Source organism: Ranitomeya imitator, chromosome 3 (assembly GCF_032444005.1).
Source record: "Ranitomeya imitator isolate aRanImi1 chromosome 3, aRanImi1.pri, whole genome shotgun sequence".
Taxonomy (NCBI): domain Eukaryota; kingdom Metazoa; phylum Chordata; class Amphibia; order Anura; family Dendrobatidae; genus Ranitomeya; species Ranitomeya imitator.
The window spans coordinates 59,590,331-59,617,151 of record NC_091284.1 but is presented as its reverse complement, the minus strand read 5'-3'; the positions used below and the strand labels follow the sequence as shown (position 1 = coordinate 59,617,151).

At 44.3% G+C, this 26,821-nt stretch overlaps 1 long non-coding RNA gene across 2 annotated transcripts in view; it reads left to right on the top strand.

Annotated features, from left to right (window-relative positions):
• LOC138672685 (uncharacterized) overlaps positions 1-26,821 on the top strand; it is a 758,018-nt gene that overhangs the window by 395,168 nt on the left and 336,029 nt on the right. For both annotated transcript variants that reach the window (XR_011319764.1, XR_011319765.1), the window contains one exon: positions 15,588-15,799. This is a non-coding gene — a long non-coding RNA (uncharacterized lncRNA). The remainder of the gene's footprint in view (positions 1-15,587; positions 15,800-26,821) is intronic.

Sequence of the window (26,821 nt, the reverse complement as noted above, 5' to 3'; positions counted from 1 at the left end):
AATAAAGCGATACAAAAACAATTAATTTTTATATAAAATAGTTTTTATTATGTGCCAAAACATAAAAAAATGATATAAATGAGGTATCGCTGTAATCGTACTAACCCGAAGAATAAAGCTGCTTTATCAATTTTACCACACGCGGAACGGTATAAACGCCCCCCAAAAGAAATTCAGGAATTGCTGGCTTTTGGTCATTCTGCTTCCCAAAAATCAGAATAAAAAGCGATCAAAAAGTGTCATGTGCCCGAAAATGGTACCAATAAAAACATCAATTCGTCATGCAAAAAACAAGACCTCACATGACTCTGTAGGCCAAAATATGGATAAATTACAGCTCTCAAAATGTGGTGATGCAAAAACTATTTTTTGCAATAAAAAGCATCTTTCAGTGTGTGACGGCTGCCAATCATAAAAATCTGCCAAAAAACGCTATAAAAGTAAATCAAACCCCCCTTCATCACCCCCTTAGTAAGGGAAAAATAATAAAATTTAAAAAAATGTATTTATTTCCATTTTCCCATTAGGTTTAGGGTTAGGGTCAGGGCTAAAGTTAGGGTTGGGGCTAAAGTTAGGGTTAGGGCTGGGGCTAAAGTTAGAATTAGGATTAGGGTTGGGGCTAAAGTTAGGGTTATGGGTAAAGTTAGGGTTAGGGTTGGGGCTAAAGTTAGGGTTGGGATTAGGGTTAGCGTTGGGGTTAGGGTTGGGGTTAAAGTTAGGGTTGGAGCTAAAGTTTGGGTTGGGGCTAAAGTTAGGGTTAGGGTTGGGGCTAAAGTTAGGGTTGGGGCTAAAGCTAGGGTTAGGGTTGGGGCTAAAGTTAGCGTTTGGATTACATTTACGGTTGGGATTACGGTTGGGATTAGGGTTAGGGGTGTGTTTAAGGTTATTATTGGGATTGGGGTTAGAGGTGTGTTTAGGTTAGGGTTTCAGTTAGAATTGGGGGGTTTCCACTATTTAGGTACATCAGGGGCTCTCCAAATGTGACATGGCGTCCGATCTCAATTCCAGCCAATTCTGCGTTGAAAAAGTAAAATAGTGCTCCTTCCCTTCTGAGCTCTCCCGTGCGCCCAAACAGGGGTTTACCCCAACATATGGGGTATCAGCGTACTCAGGACAAATTGGACAACAACTTTTGGAGTCCAATTTGTCCTGTTACCCTTGGGAAAATAAAACTTTGGTTGCTAAAATATCATTTTGTGGAAGAAAATATATTTTTTTCTTTTCACGGCTCTGCGTTATAAACTTTAGCGAAACACTTGGGGGTTCAAAGTTCTCACAACACATCTAGGAAAGTTCCTTGGGTGGTCTAGTTTCCAATACGGGGTCATTTGTGGGGAGTTTCTACTGTTTAGGTACATCAGGCGCTCTTCAAATGCAACTTGACGCCCGCAGAACATTCCATCAAAGTCTGCATTCCAAAACAGCGCTCCTTCCCTTCCGAGCTCTGCCATGCACCCAAACGGTGATTCCCCCCAGATATGGGGGTATCAGCGTACTCAGGACCAATTGGACAACAACTTTTGGGGTCCAATTTCTCTTGTTACCCTTGGAAAAATAAAAAATTTGGGGCAAAAAAAATCATTTTTTTGTGAAAAAAATATGATTTTTTATGGCTCTACATTGTAAACTTCTGTGAAGTACTTGGGGGTTCAAAGTGCTCACCACACATCTAGATTAGTTCCTTAGGGGGTCTACTTTCCAAAATGGTGTCACTTGTGTGGGGCTTCCACTGTTTAGGCACATCAGGGGCCAGGGGCTGGCTGGCACTTTTCAGCCTGGGGGGCAATCACAAGGCAGTGGCCCTTCAGTTGCGGTGGCCCTCCTTTTTCCTGCTTACCTCTGGCCATTGCATTAAAGCAGCAGACATAACAGGCTTTAAAAACATGCTGGTACAGAGATATGGAAACAGAACTGAGCTTGCTGCATAGATATGGGAGCAGAACTGAGCTTTCTCCAGAGATAAGGGAGCAGAACAGAGCTTACTACAGAGATATGGGAGCAGAACGGAGCTTACTACAGAGATATGGGAGCAGAACGGAGCTTACTACAGACATATGGGAGCAGAACAGAGCTTACCACAGACATATGGGAGCAGAACAGAGCTTACAACAGAGATATGGGAGCAGAACGGAGCTTACTACAGAGATATGGGAGCAGAACGGAGCTTACTACAGACATATGGGAGCAGAACAGAGCTTACAATAGAGATATGGGAGCAGAACGGAGCTTACTACAGAGATATGGGAGCAGAACGGAGCTTACTATGAGATATGGGAGCAGAACTGATCTTACTCCAGAGATAAGTGAGCAGAACAGAGCTTACTACAGAGATATGGGAGCAGAACAGAGGTTACTACAGAGATATGGGAGCAGAACAGAGCTTACTATGAGATATGGGAGCAGAACAGAGCTTACTACAGAGATATGGGAGCAGAACAGAGCTTACTATGAGATATGGGAGCAGAACTGATCTTACTCCAGAGATAAGGGAGCAGAACAGAACTTACTACAGAGATATGGGAGCAGAACGGAGCTTACTACAGACATATGGGAGCAGAACGGAGCTTATTATGAGATATGGGAGCAGAACTGATCTTACTCCAGAGATAAGGGAGCAGAACAGAACTTACTACAGAGATATGGGAGCAGAACGGAGCTTACTATGAGATATGGGAGCAGAACTGATCTTACTCCAGAGATAAGGGAGCAGAACAGAGCTTACTACAGAGATATGGGAGCAGAACAGAGCTTACTATGAGATATGGGAGCAGAACTGATCTTACTCCAGAGATAAGGGAGCAGAACAGAACTTACTACAGAGATATGGGAGCAGAACGGAGCTTACTACAGACATATGGGAGCAGAATGGAGCTTACTATGAGATATGGGAGCAGAACTGATCTTACTCCAGAGATAAGTGAGCAGAACAGAGCTTACTACAGAGATATGGGAGCAGAATGGAGCTTACTACAGACATATGGGAGCAGAACAGAGCTTACTACAGAGATATGGGAGCAGAACCGAGTTTACTCCAGAGATAAGGGAGCAGACCAGAGCTTACTACAGAGATATTGTAGCAGAACGGAGCTTACTACAGACATATGGGAGCAGAACAGAGGTTACTACAGAGATATGGGAGCAGAACAAAGCTTACTATGAGATATGGGAGCAGAACAGAGCTTACTACAAATATATGGGAGCAGAACAAAGCTTACTATGAGATATGGAAGCAGAACTGATCTTACTACAGACATATGGGAGCAGAACAGAGCTTACTACAGAGATATGGGAGCAGAACAGAGCTTACTATGAGATATGGGAGCAGAACTGATCTTACTCCAGAGATATGGGAGCAGAACAGAGCTTACTACAGAGATATGGGAGCAGAACTGATCTTACTCCAGAGATATGGGAGCAGAACAGAGCTTACTACAGACATATGGGAACGGAACGGAGCTTACTACAGAGCAGTGGCGTAACTACAAAAGTTATGGGCCCCGCTGCGAACTGTCAAATGGGGTCCCCCCATGCCAAAATATATAGATGAATTAGAAATGGCGACACACGCAATTGTCATCTGCATTAGTAATACATGCACCATTACATAATTAGTTGTAGGCTGGGTTCACAAGAGTGAAGTTTACATTCTGTATACACACCACAACCTCCAGCCTAGCGGAGGGTATCCTTCCTGTAAACCCAGCCTGACGGGGTCAACCCCTTATAAATGGAAGTGTGCTCCTCTAAACCATGCAATCACTGCCAATCCTCCAACCGTAAGTGGTGAATTTCCAGAGCTGGGAAATGGGAGTTCAATATTAGAACACGTCAACTTTAGTTCCCATCCCGCCTCAAGGAAGTATGGCAGACAGATGTGATAACTGATAAGACTATTAGAAAAACTACTGCCACACACACACAGTACATACTGGCAGAAGTGTGAGGGCATTAGTGCCTGTGTATGGACATGTTAGTGCCTCTTAGCTTCTGGCAATGTTTTACCTCAGCTCACATTTGGGCCATACCATTGTAAAACAGGTAGACACATTTACCCACTGACCCTACTATTCATAAGGAACTGCTGTCTACCCCTTAGTTGCCACTGTATATAGTCAGGGTGGGAATGTGGGCTACAGAACAACACAGGGCGATGACACTGCTACCTGAACCCTTCAGCTGCCCTACTATGTGCAGGGAATAAAACCAGTACAAAGTTGCTGTCCAGGGCCGTACTGGAACAAAAAAGGAGCAATGCCACACAAACCCCACCAGCCCACAGACTATAACACTCCCCGACACCCGATCAGTGGATTTTCCTATACTGTGTTGTGTTCTTCAACGCTCCTCTTAAAGGCGTTATTGGAAGAGCTATGTTTGAATGCCGTCGCAGTGCGCACGATTGATCGCTTCTTTAGAGCGCCGGTTCTCGAGATCATGGGGGTCCCAGCGTTCGGACCCCAGCAACTACAAAGTTCTCGGGAAAGGGAATTACTTGGTATAATCCATTTAAATGTGTTTTCCAATATATATATATATATTTTATTTTCCCATAGTATTCCTGAAAATAATAAACCAATATTAACCCTCCCAAAGACCAATGTCGCCTATCCGAGAACAGGACAGGAGGAGTGGTACTGTGCATTGTATATATACAGGCCAGGAGGAGTGGTACGATGCAGAGTATATATACAGTATATATATATACAGGACAGGAGGAGTGGTACTGTGCATTGTATATATACAGAACAGGAGAAGTGGTACTGTGCAGTGTGTATATACAGGAGGAGTGGTACTGTGCAGTGTATATATACAGGAGGAGTGGTACTGTGCAGTGTATATATACAGGACAGGAGGAGTGGTACTGTGCAGTGTATATATACAGGACAGGAGGAGTGGTACTGTGCAGTGTATATATACAGGAGGAGTGGTACTGTGCAGTGTATATATACAGGACAGGAGGAGTGGTACTGTGCAGTGTATATATACAGGACAGGAGGAGTGGTACTGTGCAGTGTATATATACAGGACAGGAGGAGTGGTACTGTGCAGTGTATATATACAGGAGGAGTGGTACTGTGCAGTGTATATATACAGGACAGGAGGAGTGGTACTGTGCATTGTATATATACAGGACAGGAGGAGTGGTACTGTGCATTGTATATATACAGGACAGGAGGAGTGGTACTGTGCAGTGTATATATACAGGAGGAGTGGTACTGTGCAGTGTATATATACAGGACAGGAGGAGTGGTACTGTGCAGTGTATATATACAGGACAGGAGGAGTGGTACTGTGCAGTGTATATATACAGGACAGGAGGAGCGGTACTGTGCAGTGTATATATACAGGACAGGAGGAGTGGTACTGTGCAGTGTATATATACAGGACAGGAGGAGCGGTACTGTGCAGTGTATATATACAGAAGTGGTACTGTGCAGTGTATATATACAGGAGGAGTGGTACTGTGCAGTGTATATATACAGGACAGGAGGAGTGGTACTGTGCATTGTATATATACAGGACAGGAGGAGTGGTACTGTGCAGTGTATATATACAGGAGGAGTGGTACTGTGCAGTGTATATATACAGGACAGGAGGAGTGGTACTGTGCAGTGTATATATACAGGACAGGAGGAGTGGTACTGTGCATTGTATATATACAGGACAGGAGGAGTGGTACTGTGCAGTGTATATATACAGGAGGAGTGGTACTGTGCATTGTATATATACAGGACAGGAGGAGTGGTACTGTGCATTGTATATATACAGGACAGGAGGAGTGGTACTGTGCAGTGTATATATACAGGAGGAGTGGTACTGTGCAGTGTATATATACAGGACAGGAGGAGTGGTACTGTGCAGTGTATATATACAGGACAAGAGGAGTGGTACTGTGCAGTGTATATATACAGGACAGGAGGAGCGGTACTGTGCAGTGTATATATACAGAAGTGGTACTGTGCAGTGTATATATACAGGAGGAGTGGTACTGTGCAGTGTATATATACAGGACAGGAGGAGTGGTACTGTGCAGTGTATATATACAGGACAGGAGGAGCGGTACTGTGCAGTGTATATATACAGAAGTGGTACTGTGCAGTGTATATATACAGGAGGAGTGGTACTGTGCAGTGTATATATACAGGACAGGAGGAGTGGTACTGTGCAGTGTATATATACAGGACAGGAGGAGTGGTACTGTGCAGTGTATATATACAGGACAGGAGGAGTGGTACTGTGCAGTGTATATATACAGGACAGGAGGAGTGGTACTGTGCAGTGTATATATACAGGACAGGAGGAGTGGTACTGTGCAGTGTATATATACAGGACAGGAGGAGCGGTACTGTGCAGTGTATATATACAGAAGTGGTACTGTGCAGTGTATATATACAGGAGGAGTGGTACTGTGCAGTGTATATATACAGGACAGGAGGAGTGGTACTGTGCAGTGTATATATACAGGACAGGAGGAGCGGTACTGTGCAGTGTATATATACAGAAGTGGTACTGTGCAGTGTATATATACAGAAGTGGTACTGTGCAGTGTATATATACAGGAGGAGTGGTACTGTGCAGTGTATATATACAGGACAGGAGGAGTGGTACTGTGCAGTGTATATATACAGGACAGGAGGAGTGGTACTGTGCAGTGTATATATACAGGACAGGAGGAGCGGTACTGTGCGGTGTATATATACAGGAGGAGTGGTACTGTGCAGTGTATATATACAGGAGGAGCGGTACTGTGCAGTGTATATATACAGGACAGGAGGAGTGGTACTGTGCAGTGTATATATACAGGACAGGAGGAGCGGTACTGTGCAGTGTATATATACAGAAGTGGTACTGTGCAGTGTATATATACAGGACAGGAGGAGCAGTACTGTGCAGTATATATATACAGGACAGGAGGAGTGGTACTGTGCAGTGTATATATACAGGACAGGAGGAGCGGTACTGTGCAGTGTATATATACAGGAGGAGCGGTACTGTGCGGTGTATATATACAGGAGGAGTGGTACTGTGCAGTGTATATATACAGGAGGAGTGGTACTGTGCAGTGTATATATACAGGAGGAGCGGTACTGTGCAGTGTATATATACAGGAGGAGTGGTACTGTGCAGTGTATATATACAGGAGGAGCGGTACTGTGCAGTGTATATATACAGGAGGAGTGGTACTGTGCAGTGTATATATACAGGACAGGAGGAGTGGTACTGTGCAGTGTATATATACAGGACAGGAGGAGCGGTACTGTGCAGTGTATATATACAGAAGTGGTACTGTGCAGTGTATATATACAGGACAGGAGGAGCGGTACTGTGCAGTGTATATATACAGGACAGGAGGAGTGGTACTGTGCAGTGTATATATACAGGACAGGAGGAGCGGTACTGTGCAGTGTATATATACAGAAGTGGTACTGTGCAGTGTATATATACAGGAGGAGCGGTACTGTGCAGTGTATATATACAGGACAGGAGGAGCGGTACTGTGCGGTGTATATATACAGGACAGGAGGAGTGGCACTGTGCGGTGTACATACACAGATACTTAGATTTACACCACGCAGGCTATATACAGTATATAAAACTGAGCAGCACCAAATATTTAAGGGCTTGTCCACTACTAGGACAACCCCTAAATGTTCGGCCCCGATAAATTAATAAAGCCTATACTCACCTCCTGTGCCAGCGCCGTTCCCACAGAGGCTGTGATGTGGTGTTGTGACACGTGATGCCCGGCACCAATCAGTGCTGGTGTCACTGTCTCAATCTTCGCACAATCTGAACATGAAGAGGACGTCCGGGATCAAGCAGCTCACCCTGCACGTCCTCTTCATGTTCAGTTTGTCTGAAGGCGAAGACAGTGACACCAGCACTGATTGGTTCCGGGCATCACGTGTCATAACACCACATCACAGCCTCTGTGGGAACGGCGCTGGCATGGCAGGTGAGAATAGGTTTTATTAATTTATCGCGGCCGAACATTTAGTTTAAGACGAGGTTGTCCTAGTGGGAGACAATCCCTTTAAGCAGTGGACTCTTTATTACCTCATATTCTCGGCCATATTCTCGGAGTCCACCGCACACACACAGGGAACCGTGGAATTACTGGGGCTCTGGCCTGTCGCAAAATGGCAGCGCCGGACACCCACGCAGCACTGCTGGGCACCGGAGACACCCGCAGCACCGGCCAGCAACCGCCAGGCATCCAGAGACACCCAGCAGCAGCACCAGACATGCACCAGCACAAGACCCCCCACACCATCACGCTGCACATCAGTGCCCCCCTCATCCTGGCCTGCAGCATCACCCCACTCCTGCCTCCTCCAGCAACGACCCTGAGACCCCCCTTCACTGCACCCACTACTCCTAGTAAGCAATAAGACGCATGGATTATAAGAAGCACCACCATTTTATTAAAAAATATTTTTTTCTTATTTTTCTCCTCAAAATTTGGGGTGCGTCTTATAATCCGGAGCGTCTTATAATCCAACAATTACGTGTATATATATATATATATGTATCCAAAAACGAGGCAGCACTCCATAGTTCAATATAAAAACGTGCAGGGTTTAATTTACCCACATATTCTAGCAACGTTTCAGCTCACAATGAGCTTTTCTCAAGCCTTGAGAAAAGCTCATTGTGAGCTGAAACGTTGCCAGAATATGTGGGTAAATTAAACCCTGCACGTTTTTATATTAAACTATGGAGTGCTGCCTCGTTTTTGGATACTTGCAATTGTGGATGATCGCTGGACTGATTGTCTTGGGGCCCTGCACCTGAAGATAAGTATTTCTGTGCTGTTCCCTTTTTCTACTTGAGATATATATATATATATATATATATATATATATATATATATACATATATACACACACACACACATACATGCACGCACACACGTAGACACACACACACACATACACACACATACAGACACTCACACACATATCTATATATACACATACATAGACACACATACATGCACGCACACACACACACATAGACACACACACACACACATACGGTATATATATACATACATACACATACATACATGCACGCACGCACACACACACATACATAGACACACACACTCACTCACACATACATTATATAGGTGAAACCGCGACTGCGGTATGTACATTATATAGGTGATACCACTGTGTGTAATATACTGCGACCGCTATGTATAGCCCATAAAGGCCAGACGCTGTGTGTGTACAAATGTGTGTGTGTGTGTCTGTGTATGTGTATATATATATACACACACACACGCACATAAACACTGCGGCTGACCTATATGGCCTATACACAGCGGTCGCAGTATATTACACACAGTGGTATCACCTATATAATGTACGTACCGCAGTTTCACCTATATAATGTATATACAACAGTATACAATATACATTAGACAGGTCAAACTGCAAATGCTGCATATACTTACAAAAGGTTTCATGTTGGTTCTCACCTGAGATAGGGGAGGATGAGGAGGGTCCACTGTCCAGCCGGCATCGGAGGTGCTAAGGACGTGGGGCGGATGCCGGACGGGGATTGGTGAGGAGAGCACTGTTCTCTGATGCTGGTTCTGGCCAGGGTCAGACACGGTGAGGCTCAGGTATCTCTGCGTGCGGTGACGGCCTTTTCAAACCTTTGCACAGGCCCTGGTGCGTGCGCTCTCCTGTTTGCCTTCACTGACAAAAGCTGCAGCCGTGTACGCAAGCACAAATGAGGGCTGTGCTCATGTGGGCCGCCACGGCCTTGGTCAGCGCGTTCAGCAAAAGAGCATGCACCAGGGCCTGTGCAGAGGATTTAGAGGGCCGGTGGCCCATTTTGTAGCTCTGCGTGCTTAGGGGTCCCTTAACACTCCGGGCCCTGCTGCAACCTCTGTACTTACGCCCCTGATAGTGGTATACCATAGGCACAGATATACAATGTTATATACACTGGATGGATCAATCCTGCACCTGGCCCTGGACATACATGCACTGTATATATACAGGGCCATGTACATAGCATGTGATGTCTGGTCACCAGCATCAGGCTTGATCACTCCAGTGCTGGATTCTGTAGACAGTCTGTGCTCACTCTCGGTATAGGGAGATTTATTGCAGGAGGCTGAACTTTCCTGCAGTCTGGTGACCCTGGAGCCGATGACCTGGCACTGACAGGGTGAAAGTTCAGACCCCTGCAATAAATCTGTGAGCATCAGCAGAGCGGCCACTGATACTATAGAGACCGGCCCTGGACTTATCGGGAGGTGAGCAGCAGCATTCACCTCCTCACCGCACAGAGAGCTGAAGGTACTCACTGATGTCTGGGCCATCCACATGCAGATCTCCAGCAGTTACATGCAGCAGTGTTCCTCTACCTCAGCAGCCGGCGCACACAGGGAGCAGGGGGCGTGTCTGCAGCTCCACTGTGAGGCAGCTGCCAGGACATATACAACACAGCACCGGCCACCAGCAGCCCGAATCAGCTGCTTGGTGACCGGCCCGGGGGGCACATGCCCCTTTTCCACCCGGCCCAGCCCGCGCCTGTCAGGGTTCTCCAAACGTGAGATAGTGTCCGATCTCAATTCCAGCCATTTTTGCATTGAAAAGTCAAACGCCGCTCCTTCCCTTCCGAGCTCTGCCATGGCCCAAACAGTGGTTTACCCCCACACACGGGGTATCAGCGTACTCAGGACAAATTTTCCAACAACTTTTGTGGTCCAATTTCTCCTGTTACCCTTGGTAAAATAAAACAAATTGGATCTGAAGTAAAAATTTTGTGAAAAAAAGTTAAATGTTCAATTTTTTTTAAACATTCTAAAAATTCCTGTGAAACACCTGAAGGGTTAATAAACGTTTTGAATGTGGTTTTGAGTACCTTGAGAGGTGCAGTTTTTAGAATGGTGTCAGTTTTTGGCATTTTCTGTCATATAGACCCCTCAAAGTGACTTCAAGTGTGAGGTGGTCCCTAAAAAAATGGTTTTATAAATTTTGTTGTAAAAATGAGAAATTGCTGGTCAACTTTTAACCCTTATAACTTCCTAACAAAAAAAATTATGTTTACAATATTGTGCTAGTGTAAAGCAGACATGTGGATAATGTTATTAACTATTTTGTATGATATGACTCTCTAATTTAAGGGCATAAAATCTAAACGTTTAAAAATTGTTAAATTTTCAAAATTTTCACCAAATTTCCATTTTTTTCACAAATAAACGCGAGTCAAATCGACTAAATTTTACAACTATCATAAAGTACAATATGTCACAAGAAAACAGTCTCAGAATCACCAGGATCCGTTGAAGCGTTTCAGAGTTATAACCTCATAAAGTGACAGTGGTCAGAATTGAAAAAAATGGCCTGGTCAGGAAGTTGAAAACAGGCTTCGGGGTGAAGAGGTTAAAGCCAGAAAGTTGCCATTTGAAATGACTTTAGTTTTGTGCCATGTCTATGATCGACTTTTTTTCAACAAAATTAAACAACTGAATGAACATCCTCCAAGGCTAGTGATTACATAATTTTTGCCAGGGGTTCAATAGCGCCATTAATTCCATGGTGCTGAACATGAGAAAGGGGTTACATACAGAGTTATAGATAACGTTTACAGTAAACAAATTTACAATGACAGACTGGTAAAGAGGGGAGAGGACCCTGTCCTTATGGACTTACATTCTATGGGATAATGGAAGAGACAGAAGGTCGGGGGGTGCAGCAACACTGGTGGTGGTGAGGCTGCAGCTCTGGTGGTGGTGAAGCGGCAGCTCTCTTGGTGGTGAGGCGGCAGCTCTGGTGGTGAGGTGGCAGCTCGGGTGGTGGTGAGGAGGCAGCTCTGGTGGTGGTAAGGCGGCAGCTCTGGTGGTGGTGAGGTGGCAGCTCTGGTGGTGGTGAGGCGGCAGCTCTGGTGGTGGTGAGGCGGCAGCTCTGGTGGTGATGAGGCGGCAGCTCGGGTGGTGGTGAGGCGGCAGCTCGGGTAGTGGTGAGGTGGTAGCTCTGGTGATGAGGAGGTAGCACTGGTGTTGATGAGGCGGCAGCTCGGGTGGTGGTGAGGCGGCAGCTCGGGTGGTGGTGAGGTGGAAGAATGGTTATTGCAGGTTGTAGGATTTCCAGAGGAAGAGGAGTACATGGGGTTCTGGGGTGCAGTTAGTATTCCAGATTAGGAGATAGTTCAAACACACCAGTTAAAACAGGAAGTGAGAAGTACATGGGGTTCTGGGGTGCAGTGGGTATTTCAGATTAGGTGATAGTTCAGACATACCAGGTAAAACAGAGGGAGAGCAGTACATGCGGTTCTGGGCTGCAGTGGGTATTCCAGATTAGGAGATAGTTCAGACGTACCTGTGGATGAAAGCAGATGGATCAGGGCATGGCAGCATGAAGGAGAATATACCATGGGTTACCATTCTGGTATATTTCTGATGTTACACTTAAAAGATGTCACATCTGACTAAGGTCATATCTGACCAGCTCCATCCAACTTATACCATAACTTGTAAAGACTCCATATTTGACTGCTCGCACAGCAAAGTGTTGTGAATTCTGCTCTTGGGCCCCCTCCGGTGGTTGTTGATGGTAATGCAGTTATTCCTGAGCAGCAGTCTTGGACAGATGTTTCTGCTAATTGCAATTCTGACTGGGGTATTTAGCTGTGCAGGACTCTTTAGTCCTTGCCAGTAGTCAATGTTCCTTTGGAAGTGTTGGTCCTCTTCCTGGCCTCTCCTGCTTGCTGCCAATTCAGCTAAGATAAGTGTTTGCTTCATTTTTTTAGACACACTGCTGTGTGTTTATTTTCTGTGCTTATCTTGTTTCTATTTTGTTCCTGCTAGACTGTGCCTGATGTTTTTCTCAGTCTAGTTGGACTCGCTGGAGTCGCAGATATACTCTCCACATCTTTAGTTAGGTGGTGGAGTTTTTGTATTTTTCTGCTGTGGATATTTTGTAGTGTTTTATGCTGACCGCATAGTATCCTGTACTATCCTTTCCTATCTAGGTAGAAGTGGCCTCCTTTGCTTATCCCTGTTTTCTGTCTGCGTGTGTCTTTTCCTCTCCTACTCACAGTCATTATTTGTGGGGGGCTACCTATCCTTTGGGGATCTACTCTGAGGCAAGAGAGTTTTCCTATTTCCATCTTTAGGGTTATTTAGTCCTTAGGCTATGTCAAGGTGTCTAGGTCTGGTTAGGCACACCCCACGGCTACTTCTAGTTGCGGTGATAGGATCAGGGTTTGCGGTCAGTAAAGTTACCACTGCTCCAGCGAAGGTCATTTCATGCTGCTCCAAGGCCACCTGATCATAACAGCAAAGCATCCATAATGTTACTGTTCGTACAGTAAAGAATCTATTTTCTCATTGCTCACATAGTTAAGAATCTATGGTCTCACTTTTCATACAATTAAGAATCTCTAGTTTCCCTGCTCACACAGTAAAGAATCCATAATCTCATGGCTCACACAGTGAAGAATCCATTGTCTCAGTGTTTGTACAGTAAAGACTGCATATTTCATTGCTCGCACAGCAAAGAATCCAGTGAGAACTGCTTGTACAGTCAAGAATCTATAGTCACTGCTCACATAGTAAAGAATCTATAGTGTCAGCATTCCCACAGTAAAAAATCCATTTTTTCACTGCTCACACAGTATAGAATCCATAGTGTCACTGCTCACACAGTAAGAAATCCATAATCTCATGGCTCACCCAGTAAAGAATCTATATTTTCATTGCTCATACAGTAAAGAATCCAGTGTAAATGCTCGTAAGTAAATAATCCATAGCGTCAGTGTTTGCACAGTAAAGAATCCATAATCCCACTGCCCAACAGTTAAGAATCCATAATGTCACTACTCGTACAGTACAGAATCCATAGTCTCACTGCTCACACAGTAAAAAATCTATAGTGTAACTGCTCGTACAGTAAAGAATCCATAGTCTCATTTGTCATACAGTACAGAATCCTTAGTGTAACTAACTGCTCGTACAGTAAAGAATCCATAGTCTCATTTCTCATACAGTACAGAATCCTTAGTGTAACTAACTGCTCGTACAGTAAAGAATCCATAGTCTCATTTCTCATACAGTACAGAATCCATAGTCTTACTGCTCACAGGTAATCCCGAAACCATGATGTGTTGAGGCTGTGAGGACTGGAGTTTGGTAAACACTGGTTTAGAGGGGAGAAGTTAACAATCATCATCATCATCATCACAAACTATGATTCTTTACTCAACATTAAAGAAGCACGAAAAGAAAATTAGGTAAGACCCTCACCGTGTGGAAAATGAAGCGTTGCTTCTTGTTATACAGCATGGATCCAATACCGTGGCGTTGACCATAGGAGAAAATTGACAAAGGAAGAAAAGGATCCACATCATCGCTTCATGGATAAAAAATGTGTCACTATATTTCACGTGGTTAAAAAAAAAGTTGTCCAGGCAATTAAGAAACATTGCTCACTCTGACGTACGTTTCTGGACGAAGCCATTAACCATTCCATAACTTAGGGCTTCGGCCAGAAATGTACGTTAGAAATGGCAATGAATGATTCTTTACTGTACGAGCAGAGAGTCTAGGCATTCCTTACTGTGTGCGCAGTGATACTTCGCATTGTCCTACAACATCTTGTTTGTCAGGAAAGATTTGGCTCCATATTGGAATTGTCTTTAATATACTTGGATAAGCAAAGTCTGAGCCGATAGGACAAGGATTATTCTCAACTAGGTTGTTGGGAAATGATTAGGACGTTCAGTGTGGCACCTCCTAGTCTCTAATACCTCCTGAAGAAGCCTCTCCTTTCCTGTGCACCCGCTGACCGTACTCAGGAATTATTTGTGCGTTAGTTCAGTGCCGTCGCTTCAAACTCCTGCGTCCGACCCAAAATCCACACAGGGGCGCTCTCCCTCCCTTCACTAGTTATAATGGCTGGCTTTTGGCAGACCCTTGGGCTTCCTCCGGCATCAAGACCCAGGTGCGACTGCAACCTCTGCACCCCCTGCAGCCACGCCACTGGGCATATTCCATATTTTATGCATACAAACCGCTACATTTATCTTTAAGGTGCCCTAAGTGTCCATGTTTTTGCACATTTATACCTGACCTAAGGATCCGAGCTGTCACATAAACCATGAATCATACTGGAACATATTCTGGAACTTAATAAAAAGCAATAAATAAAAAAAACAAATAACATAATAAAATAATACCACTATCCCTCCTCACTTGAAATTCTGTAATTTATCAGATCCATTTTTCTTTTGCGACGGCGGAGATTATTAGGGAGAAGAACAACATCTGGGTATCTGCAAAAGGACCTGGGATGTAGAAATCATGTCTAATTAGGGGTTCTGAGAAGTCTCTCCGGGGAAAGGTACTCAGAAGTCAAACATGACTAATGTATACTTGTCAAAATACACAATCCCTGCCCTTCTATCAGGACGCTGTTAATTATCGCTGCCTATAAATAACCCCACAGGTAGAACTGGTCATTATCAGCAGGCTTTTATTAAAAAACAGCAACCTTGAACGAGTTAATATCTGCCTTGTACATCTGTTCCACTGTGAATAACTGGCCATTTTCTTAACTTTGCAGAATAAAGGACTCCATTGTTCTTCTGAGTTCCTGAACTTGAAAGATGTAGCTACTGCCATCTAGTGGAGGAATCAATAAGTCATCTTTGATGAAGGAATGTGCTGAGAAGGGGGATATTTCTGCAGAGCATCTGGAAGCCCGACTGCGAACATTCATGTGTTCACGACCATGTTTTCATAATTCACCGAGGACACGGTCGGCTGCAGTAAAACGTAAGTGTTTCGCGCTTTCCTTACGTCCCCTATTTCAGATCCTTATTGATTTCAAATATTGATTGTTATTGACCTACGCGATCCATGTGTCAGAACCTACAAGCCACCTTTTATCATCTCATAACGTACGCGTATATTTTTCGTCATTGGCGAAGGGTTGCGATATAACACGGCGGTGCACCACGTGACGTAACCACGCCGCAGGAGAAGCATTCCGAAAAAAGGTTTAACAAATATGTGCAATATCAACAGACGACACCAGGCGGCGCTATTGAGACCAATTTTTATGATGAAAAGCTGTTACTGATTATACAGGAAAGAAAAAATGGCCATAACCGCAGTTCGTACTATCGGTAGTCGTAGCAAAAGCGATAATAGTGTTGTTTTTGTGGATTTTCATACAGATCAAAGCTTGAAAAGTTTTTCTTTATTCAAAACGTTGTCACCGTATTTTGAATTTTGTTTTGTAAGAAGGGTTTTGTGTTCCTATTGTTTCCATCCTGCTTATTCTATATGAGTATTGTTGTTTGCTTGTTTGGATTTATCTAATAAAATCTTAATAAATATTGATTTAAAGTTAAAATATAAATGAGCACAAATATTATCCAAACTAGATGGTGGCCCGATTCTAACGCATCGGGTATTCTAGAATATGCATGTCCACGTAGTATATTGCACAGCCCACATAGTATATTGCCCAGTGACGTAGTATATTGCCCAGTGACGTAGTACATTGCCCAGTGACGTAGTATATTGCACAGCCCATATAGTATATTGCCCAGTCACGTAGTATATTGCCTAATGACGTAGTATATTGCACAGCCCATATAGTATATTGCCCAGTCACGTAGTATATTGCCCAGTGACATAGTATATTGCACAGCCCATATAGTATATTGCCCAGTCACGTAGTATATTGCCCAGCCACGTAGTATATTGCCCAGTGACGTAGTATATTGCCCAGCCACGTAGTATATTGCCCAGCCACGCAGTATTTTGCCCAGTCACGTCGTTTATTGCCCAGCCACGTAGTATATTGCCCAGCCACGTAGTATATTGCCCAGTGACGTAGTATATTGCCCAGTGACGTAGTATATTGCCCAGCCACGTAGTATATTGCCCAGTGACGTAGTATATTGCCCAGTCACGTCGTTTATTGCCCAGCCACATAGTATATTGCCCAGCCACGTAGTATATTGCCCAGTGATGTAGTATATTGCCCAGCCATGTAGTATATTGCCCAGTGACGTAGTATATTGCCCAGTGACGTAGTATATTGCCCAGCCACGTAGTATATTGCCCAGTGACATAGTATATTGCCAGTGACGTAGTATATTGCCCAGCCACGTAGTATATTGCCCAGCCACATAGTATATTGCCCAGCCACGTAGTATATTGCCCAACCACGTAGTATATTGCCCACTGACATAGTATATTGCCCAGTCACGTAGTATATTGCACAGCCCACATAGGATATTGCCCAGTCACGTAGTATATTGCCCAGCCACGTAGTATATTGCCCAGTGACATAGTATATTGCCCAGCCACGTAGTATATTGCCCAGTGACGTAGTATATTGCCCAGTGACGTAGTATATTGCCCAGCCACGTAGTATATTGCCCAGTCACGTAGTATATTGCCAAGGCACGTAGTATATTGCCCAGCCACGTAGAATATTTCCCAAGTGACGTAGTATATTGCCCAGCCACGTAGTATATTGCCCAACCACGTAGTATATTGCCCACTGACATAGTATATTGCCCAGTCACGTAGTATATTGCACAGCCCACATAGGATATTGCCCAGTCACGTAGTATATTGCCCAGCCACGTAGTATATTGCCCAGTGACGTAGTATATTGCCCAGTGACGTAGTATATTGCCCAGTGACGTAGTATATTGCCCAGCCACGTAGTATATTGCCCAGTGACGTAGTATATTGCCCAGTGACGTAGTATATTGCCCAGCCACGTAGTATATTGCCCAGTGACGTAGTATATTGCCCAGCCACGTAGTATATTGCCCAGTGACGTAGTATATTGCCCAGTGATGTAGTATATTGCCCAGCCACGTAGTATATTGCCCAGTCACGTAGTATATTGCCAAGCCACGTAGTATATTGCCCAGCCACGTAGAATATTTCCCAAGTGACGTAGTATATTGCCCAGCCACGTAGTATATTGCCCAGTGACGTAGTATATTGCCCAGTGACGTAGTATATTGCCCAGCCACGTAGTATATTGCCCAGTCACGTAGTATATTGCCCAGCCACGTAGTATATTGCCCAGCCACGTAGTATATTGCCCAGTGACGTAGTATATTGCCCAGCCACGTAGTATATTGCCCAGTGACGTAGTATATTGCCCAGTGACGTAGTATATTGCCCAGCCACGTAGTATATTGCCAAGTGACGTAGTATATTGCCCAGCCACGTAGTATATTGCCCAGTGACGTAGTATATTGCCAAGCCACGTAGTATATTGCCCAGCCACGCAGTATTTTGCCCAGTCACGTCGTTTATTGCCCAGCCACATAGTATATTGCCCAGCCACGTAGTATATTGCCCAGTGACGTAGTATATTGCCCAGTGACGTAGTATATTGCCCAGCCACGTAGTATATTGCCCAGTGACATAGTATATTGCCCAGTGACGTAGTATATTGCCCAGCCACGTAGTATATTGCCCAGTGACGTTGTATATTGCCCAGTCACGTCGTTTATTGCCCAGCCACGTAGTATATTGCCCAGCCACATAGTATATTGCCCAGTGATGTAGTATATTGCCCAGCCATGTAGTATATTGCCCAGTGACGTAGTATATTGCCCAGTGACGTAGTATATTGCCAGTGACGTAGTATATTGCCCAGTCACGTCGTTTATTGCCCAGTCACGTAGTATATTGCCCAGTCACGTAGTATATTGCCCAGTGACGTAGTATATTGCCAGTGACGTAGTATATTGCCCAGTCACGTCGTTTATTGCCCAGTCACGTAGTATATTGCCCAGTTACGTAGTATATTGCCCAGTGACGTAGTATATTGCCCAGCCATGTAGTACATTGCACAGCGACATAGTATACAGCACAGAGCCACGTAGTATACAGCACAGAGCCAGGTAGTATACAGCACAGAGCCACGTAGTATATTGCCCAGGTATGTAGTATATTGCCCAGCAACGTATGTAACAGGTTAAAAAATAAAAAATAAACATATACTCACCCTCCGAGGGCCCCTTGTAGTCCTGACGCCTGCATGCGGCAGCTTCCGGTCCCAGGGTTGGTATGAGCGCAGGACCTGTGATGACGTCGCAGTCACATGACCGTGATGTCATGGCAGGTCCTTCTCGCATAGCATCCTTAGCACCGGAACCTGCCGCTTGCACTGCTGAGGACAGCGCCACGTCGAGAGGGTGAGAATAACGTTTTTTTTATTATTATTATTATTTGTAACATTAGATCTTTTTACTATTGATGCTGCATATGCAGCATCAATAGTAAAAATTTGGTCACACAGGGTTAATAGCTGCGTAACCGGAGTGCGTTACACCGCGCTCCAGTAACGCTGGCATTAACCCTGTGTGAGGGCTGACTGGATGACTGGAGGGGAGTATGGAGCGGGCACTGACTGCGGGGAGCAAGGAGCGGCCATATTGCCGCCGGACTGTGGCCTTTGCTGATTGGTCGTGGCAATGGTCGTGGGCGTTTTGCCACGACCAATCAGCGACGGATTCCATGACAGACAGAGGCCGCGACCAATGAATATCTGTGACAGACAGACAGAAGGACAGACGGAAGTGGCCCTTAGACAATTATATAGTAGATGCTCTGACAGATAATGCAACAATATAGAAGTTTCACACTCACATTTTTTTTTTGCTGCACATCAATTTCCCAGGTGAAAAAGAGGAACTTTTAGGAAATCAAAAAAGCCATTAGGACTCTGGTCCACGGGATGGAGTAAAGCAGGCTAGCAGATAAAAGGGAGGTTCCTCTTTAAGAACTGGCAAGTCTGGGTGCCATAGAAGCCTAGGGCCCTCCTAGTGAGCATCAATCAGAGACTGAGCCCCGGGGGTCCACACCCACATTCAAGGGGTGGGAAACAGTGGGAAAAATGTAAGGTACATGGTTGTGCAAAAAAATGTAAAGAAGACTTGTCAGTTGCCGCTTTTATGTAGCAGTTTTATCTGGTGTATATGTAGTGCGGCACAGGGCGGTAGCCACAAGCTACATGTCCTGCTACATGGAAGAGTGGGTCCTGGCTGGGTGTGGGTGTTTGTGTTGTCTGGGCCTTATGCCCGTGTAGGTCGCCTTTAGCTGATGGCATTGGCCAACCAGGACCAGGAATTCCACAGATTAGTAAGGGGTATTGTTTCTCCTTATGGAGAGTGACAAACCAACTCTGGTATGTCACTCTCCATAAGGAGAAACGATACCCCTTAGACCCCAGTCCAGAGCCTCTCACCTAGCCAAATCTGTTCTCATGCTTCACACTGACGAGGGCCAACAGCCCGAAACACCGTGTCTGCGAATTGAGATACTGATTTGGCTTCTTTTATCCTAAGTCATATTGCACGACTCGGTAAAGAGTTGATTGTGACTTGTAGGATCGCTACTTCCAACAGGTGGCGCTATAGAGTTTAAGTCCTCTTTTTCACAGAAGAGGCAATTTGCACAAATTAGTAAAGGAGACTTTTGTGCAGACATGGGAACTTTACTGAGCTTGATAAGGGAGATATAGCGAGTACACGGTCTAAGCACGCATCATTCACAGCAAGAAGCCTTTTTATGCCAACTGTATCCTACCTCTGCAGGCTACACCTACAGCCTCTGCACCTTATATGTTTTGTCTCCACAAGCCAGCTTCTAGGCCAGAGTCCTGATCAGCAAGTTTCTCTCTACTCGTTCATCAGTTCCATGTCCTATTGCTATGGACACCTTGGATCTACTGCTGGGGACCCCCACTAGTCCAGTCTCTTCTAGCTATGGATCACCCCCTTGGCAGCACTGCACACTTGTTTCTCTCTGAACGCTATCTAACTCTATCCTGGCAGCACAGCCCTGTCCCTATCACTTAGCCCTCCGCCTGTGGGCTAGTCCCAACCCTTAACTACTTCTGAACCTTGTTGTCTGTTGCTGGGCAGAACTTCCTTACACTATAATAGTAATGCTTATATTATACCTTTCTCGATCACATCCTGCATTACTATACATTATGTGTATTATACTTATTATATATATATATATATATATATATATATGCTCTTTGAAAAAGCTAAGCATGCGAAACATGCATCAGGGGCCACAAGGGTGGCTGGAGTGGTCAGGGCCTATTATGGATGTGGATATGGATTATGGCTTGTGATGACACTGACAAATAGGCATACTCTGCCATTAGCCTCTTAGGCTTCTACTTGATGTACGTACTTGTAATACTCACTAACCCAGCCTTCCCAGGTTACAATTTTGACCTCGAATCTATCCCTTGCTTACCTTCATGTCTCCTCCACTTCCATGTACTATGTTTATACATGCCATGTCTAATCTGATTTTATGGTGATTTTTCTAATTAATATTATCTGTATATTTACCTTTTGTGGCTTGTTGCTACTCCTTTCTTTCCGTTGTCTGATACTGCGTGTAAACATGTCAGCATTCGCCCAGAGAATGAGCAAAATGATACTCATTCATCGGGTGATTGGATTGTTTATCGAGGAACAGACATAACTGTTCTCAGCAGCACATCAGCCATTGTAAATTTCAGATGTGCTGCAGATAACATGATAATGTATATGGATCTCTCTCTGCCTTGCATACATGTGGTCACATGATGACTAGACGTGATGAATTGAGTAAACGTTTAGTTGGAATGTGGCATAAAGTATGCAAATCACACACTTGCAGTCATGAGCCTGCTCCCAGAGCTGTCACTGTGCCCACTGTGAGGATTCACAAGCCTGCAGTCACATAGAGTATCTGCCGATTTGTTTCGCAAGGCCGGACAACTCCTTTAAAGAAGCACTCCTCCCATCAAAGCTTTTATCCTATTAACATGTTGCAATTGTCATATTACATGGCACCGTATGTTTACAATTGTTCATTTTGCCTTTCGACCCAACCAATTCTTCTCCTTTCTCTGCTCTATGTAGAAACAGGAAGTCTCTTTTCCCTGCATCATTCATCCCCATCTTCAACTCCTGAGCCAGCTGCTCCTTCCCCCACCAGGGATGATTTTGCAGTGATGTAGTATTGTAGTTCTAACTATGACTCATGCAGGGAAAATTGACCTCCTGTTTCTACACAGAGTTTAGAAGGATTCAGCTAGTCAGTTTTTAATCACGCGATGTCATAGACCTAATGGAAAAGAGAAGAATTCACTGGGCAGAAAGGCAAAATGAGCAACTGTGAGTAAACAGTGCTATATAATATGATGACTGCAATCTATTAAGAGGAGAAATATATTGATGGGAGCGCTTCTTTAAATAAGAAAACAAAATGTCCCCGAAGGAGGAAAACCTCATGCATTGTTCTCTGAAATCTCCTGCAAAAGTTTTGTTAAAAATGTGGGCGATACGCTGTAATTATATGGGGTGTAATAAATAGTGGGTTCTGGGCCTCGTGTGCACTAACTACCCTGTGGGAGCGAAGGGCGAGCTCTTACTTATATATACAGGGTCTGTCATCATAGCCAAACAATGGCAAAAGATTTTATTTTGCCCCGGCTTATGGGAGCGATTCAGTTACTAGCGTGCATTACAGAAGCGCTGCTCATACATATGGTGTCCCACAGCCGCCACCTGCCAGAAAGCCTCCCGTTAATGCAGCCGTCCACACACATAATACTGTTGATGCGGAGGCTTCACCTATGAAAAGCGTATTGTTTATTGTCCTTCCAGCTCATTTCCTGCATCAGCCTCCAGAATGATAAGCTGTCCTCATTTCACCAGCGTTGCATTTTTCCTGATTGGTGGGAAGTATAGGACATTGAAATGTAAAACCTGCTGCCACAAAGGCTGCGATGACCCCTGATCTTGGCTTTTTATGGCTGTCTTGATGCTTGTACAGTGTTGAAGAACAAGAGGCGCTGTGGATGCTGCGGCCGCCCCGCTGGCTTGTACCGTGGTGGATGAAGCCGGGGTTCTCTATATGTCTTCACCAGCGCTGGGAAATGTGGGTGTACATCTGGCACGACTTTCCCCAGACCTCCATTATTCCGCTGTCTAGGCGCACGTACAGCATGTCATTTCGTAGATGCCCGGCCTTGACACCATCAACATATTCTGTGTGATACTTGCAAATCAGTCACAGCAACATCACCGGGTCTGATATTGCTTCATTCTAAGCCGTATAGGAGGGTGAGGAGTACCGGATACAGTCCACAAACCAGAGTGGCGCTGCTGCTTTTAAAAAACTAGGTGCATATATATATATGTATATATATATTATCTCTTCCAATCAAATCTCTGCAAAAATAAGAATGTGGGAAAATCATAAGCCTTTTCAGAAAACAAGTATGAAAGTATCTTTTAAGATTAACTCATTAAAGGGGTTTTCCAGTTTCATCAAAAAATAAACTGCGCTTTAGTTACTCTCCCTGGGTCCAAAGTTAAACCTCCTCCGCTGCTCTGTTATTGTTTGGAGCTCTGATGTCATGTCGACAGCGTTGCAGTCAACTAGTGAGCTCAGCAGCTCTGAGCGACTTGTGCCGTCTACACGGGCAGAGCTATTGACTACAGTGATTGGCTACAGCAATGTCAATGTGACATCCAGGAACAGCAGCAAAGACTCAGCGCCGGGTAAAGCATTGCTTCTGGGGACAGGACTTTTCTGAAAATGGAAAACCCCTTTAAACCTCCTTATACGTGGCCTTCAAAATTGACCTCCACCCAATATTTTCTGATACAAGCTTTTAAAGGGATCATTAAGAGGCCTTTAATGTACACTGCTACCTTTCTACAGCGCTGTACAATAAGCCCTGTAATAATGTTTCGTGCAACCTTCAAGCGGACACAGGTCTGTCTAATGGCAGCTTAGCTCCACTGCAGCAGTCAGGCTCACAGGAGCCTCTAATATCAGACATTTCATCCACTGATCACAGCGATCATACAGTAAATAGTTCTGAATTCTGAAAAGCAGAGGCAAAAAATGAAAAAATAGGTTTTCTCTTTAAAGTGGTTGTTCAGGCGTCGGGATCGGGATGGCGCGAGATCCCAAGCATGTGATTTATATACATTAATCCTATACAGAGGGCACCGGAAGTAAATACTCCGCCATCATAAATACCATAGAGATCCAAGAAAAAAATGGACACTTGAGCAAAATAGAATATTTTATTAAAGAACTATATTAAATTATATTAAAATACATAAATAATGCAAGATAAGAACAACATAAGATGATGATGATCTCTCATATGCATTATGCATCACCCTATATCATGATGTATTTTCTTGACATACATATGTGTATTCCTGTGGCATATATATATAAATTTATCTTATTTGCTCCACTGATTTATTATCACGCCTGTGTGTGGTACTAGTGTCGCCTTCTTGTTTATGTCATTGCATCATCTTATGTTGTTCTTATCTTGCATTATTTATGTATTTTAATATAATTTAATATAGTTCTTTAATAAAATATTCTATTTTGCTCAAGTGTCCATTTTTTTCTTGGATCTCTATGATTTATATACATGCAGTCACATGTCGACTAGAGGTTCACGGCCTCACTCAATGAAGCTGAATTGATCGAGGCCGGACACATCAAGTAGGAGTGTGGCCGGAAATAGACTTATTCACATTTTACTCCTTACAGTCTCTGTCACTGGCCATACATTCTGCATGATACCTGAATGAAGAATGATCAATCTTTCTGGGAATAGTCCTTAAAAAAAAGATTGTTTATGGCAGAGCGCTCTTGCTTTAAATTACAGTATCTTTTATTCGGCTTTCAGTCAAAAGAAGAAAACCTCCTTCTTTCCACTCCTTCCTTCCCTTCCTCCCCCTTCCCCTCGTTACTTAATTTCCCTCATTCCTTCCTTGTCCTCCTTCCCTTCCTTGCCCTCCTTCCCTTCCTTCCCCTCCTTAGATTCCTTCCCTTCCTTCCCCTTCTTCCTTCCTTGCCCTCCTTCCCTACCTCCCTTCCTCTCCTTCCTTCCCTTCCTTGCCTACCTTCCCCTCTTTCCTTCCCCTTCTTCCTTTCCTTCCACTTTTTCCTTTCCTTCCCTCCTTCTCTTCCTTCTCCTCCTTCCTCCCTTCCCTTCCTTGCCCTCCTTCCTTCCTTGCCCTTCTTCCCTTCTTGCCCTTTTTCCTTTCTTGCTCTCCTTCCCTTCCCCTCCTTCTTCCCTTCTCCTCCTTCCTTCCTTGCCTTCCCTTCCTTCCCTTCCTCCCCTAAAACTATCATTATTTTTAACTGACAGTTTGTTTGAAGTCGTTCACTTTTGTGAACTTTAAAGGGGCTGATAACTTTCAGAAAACTGCTCTAAATATCTACAGATTATTGCAAAAAAAGCCCCTAAATTTTGCTTTAGCACTCATATGTGTAAAAGTCTATGGGGCCATTACCATATTCTATGTTTTCCTCGAACTGTGTGATTTGCGGAAAATATTGGAGACATGTCCAATTTTGATCTGATATTCGGATTGCACTTGATCATGCAAGTCAATGGGTCCGTGAAAAAATTGGACCGCGCTCGAATGACATCTGAGTGTGATTCGATTTTTATAGACTGTCAAAACGGAGAAGGTGGACACTCATAGCACACTCTGGTCTAAATAATTAATCTCATTTTCTCTTACATGAAAAAAATCAGACATCTGAATGAAGATTTACGGAATCTCCACCACTGTCCCGGTCTCCGTTATTTGGCTGCAGTGATGGCTCGTATCTTTTCTCAGAGAGAGCCACTGAGCTCAGTGATTGGCTACAGCGATGTGATTTCACTAGTGATAAGCTAATGTGCTCGTATGACGTGTTATCTGAGCATGCTCAGGTGTTATCCGAGTGTCTTTGGCGGGCTCAGAAAATATGTTCGACTCACCGATGCTGCATGTTAGACAACATGTCTAAGAGCAGCAAAATATGCAGCCGCAAGAACTCGAACATATCCGAGCATGCCGCAGACACTCGGATAACACCCAAGCATGCTGAATAACATGCTCATCACTAGATGTCACCACTGTTGCCATGTAATGGATACCGGGGCAGTGTTGAAGACCCATCTCTGGACCTAAGCATGGTCAGTAAAGCAGTGTGTTCTTTTCAACAAACTGTCCATATCGTGAAGTTTTTTAAAATTGGACAGCCCCTTTAAACTAATGTGAATGAGGGCCTTTAAGATCAATATGACACTCTAGAGCTGCATTCACAATTTTTCAGCATTTAATCTGGGATCGATGAATGCGGAGCTTGCTTAAGGCTAAGGCTATGCTGCAACATTGGCCGTGACACCTGTCATGCGACCAAGCTTGGCTGGGTGCTGCTGTGACATCGCAGCGCAATTCAAGTGACCGAGATTCCCGAGGATACTGCGACTGTGACACCGAAGGTGCAGGAAGTTGAAGCTTGTAAGATTTTTAATGACTTGTCGTAGTAGCTTCCGGGTCGCGATGCAACTTGTATTATGCTGCAATATAGCAGTACACAGCGTACTTTGGTCATGTGGCAGGTGCCAAGGCTAAAGTCACCGGGTAGCCTCAGCCTAAATTTTATGCTGAATTGTAGCATATAAATACACATTTTAAAGTATTTTCAATGTTACTAGGCAGATCCATAGCTCAATAGTTCATTGTCACAATCCACGTTTGGATTAACGGCAGCTCTGGTTTCACTGTTTTAAATATAGCTTTTTCCTTTCAGGACCAGTGGGGGTTAATATCAGTTCCCCCCGCTGGCAATGAGCTGTAACTGCAGTGTGGCTAGGTCAGCTGATGTCGGTGGTGACCACTCCCATCATCCTTTAAATGGTCACCTGATGCATCAGCTGACTGTCAGCGATAGAGCAATCAATAGTGACCAAGCCTGGAG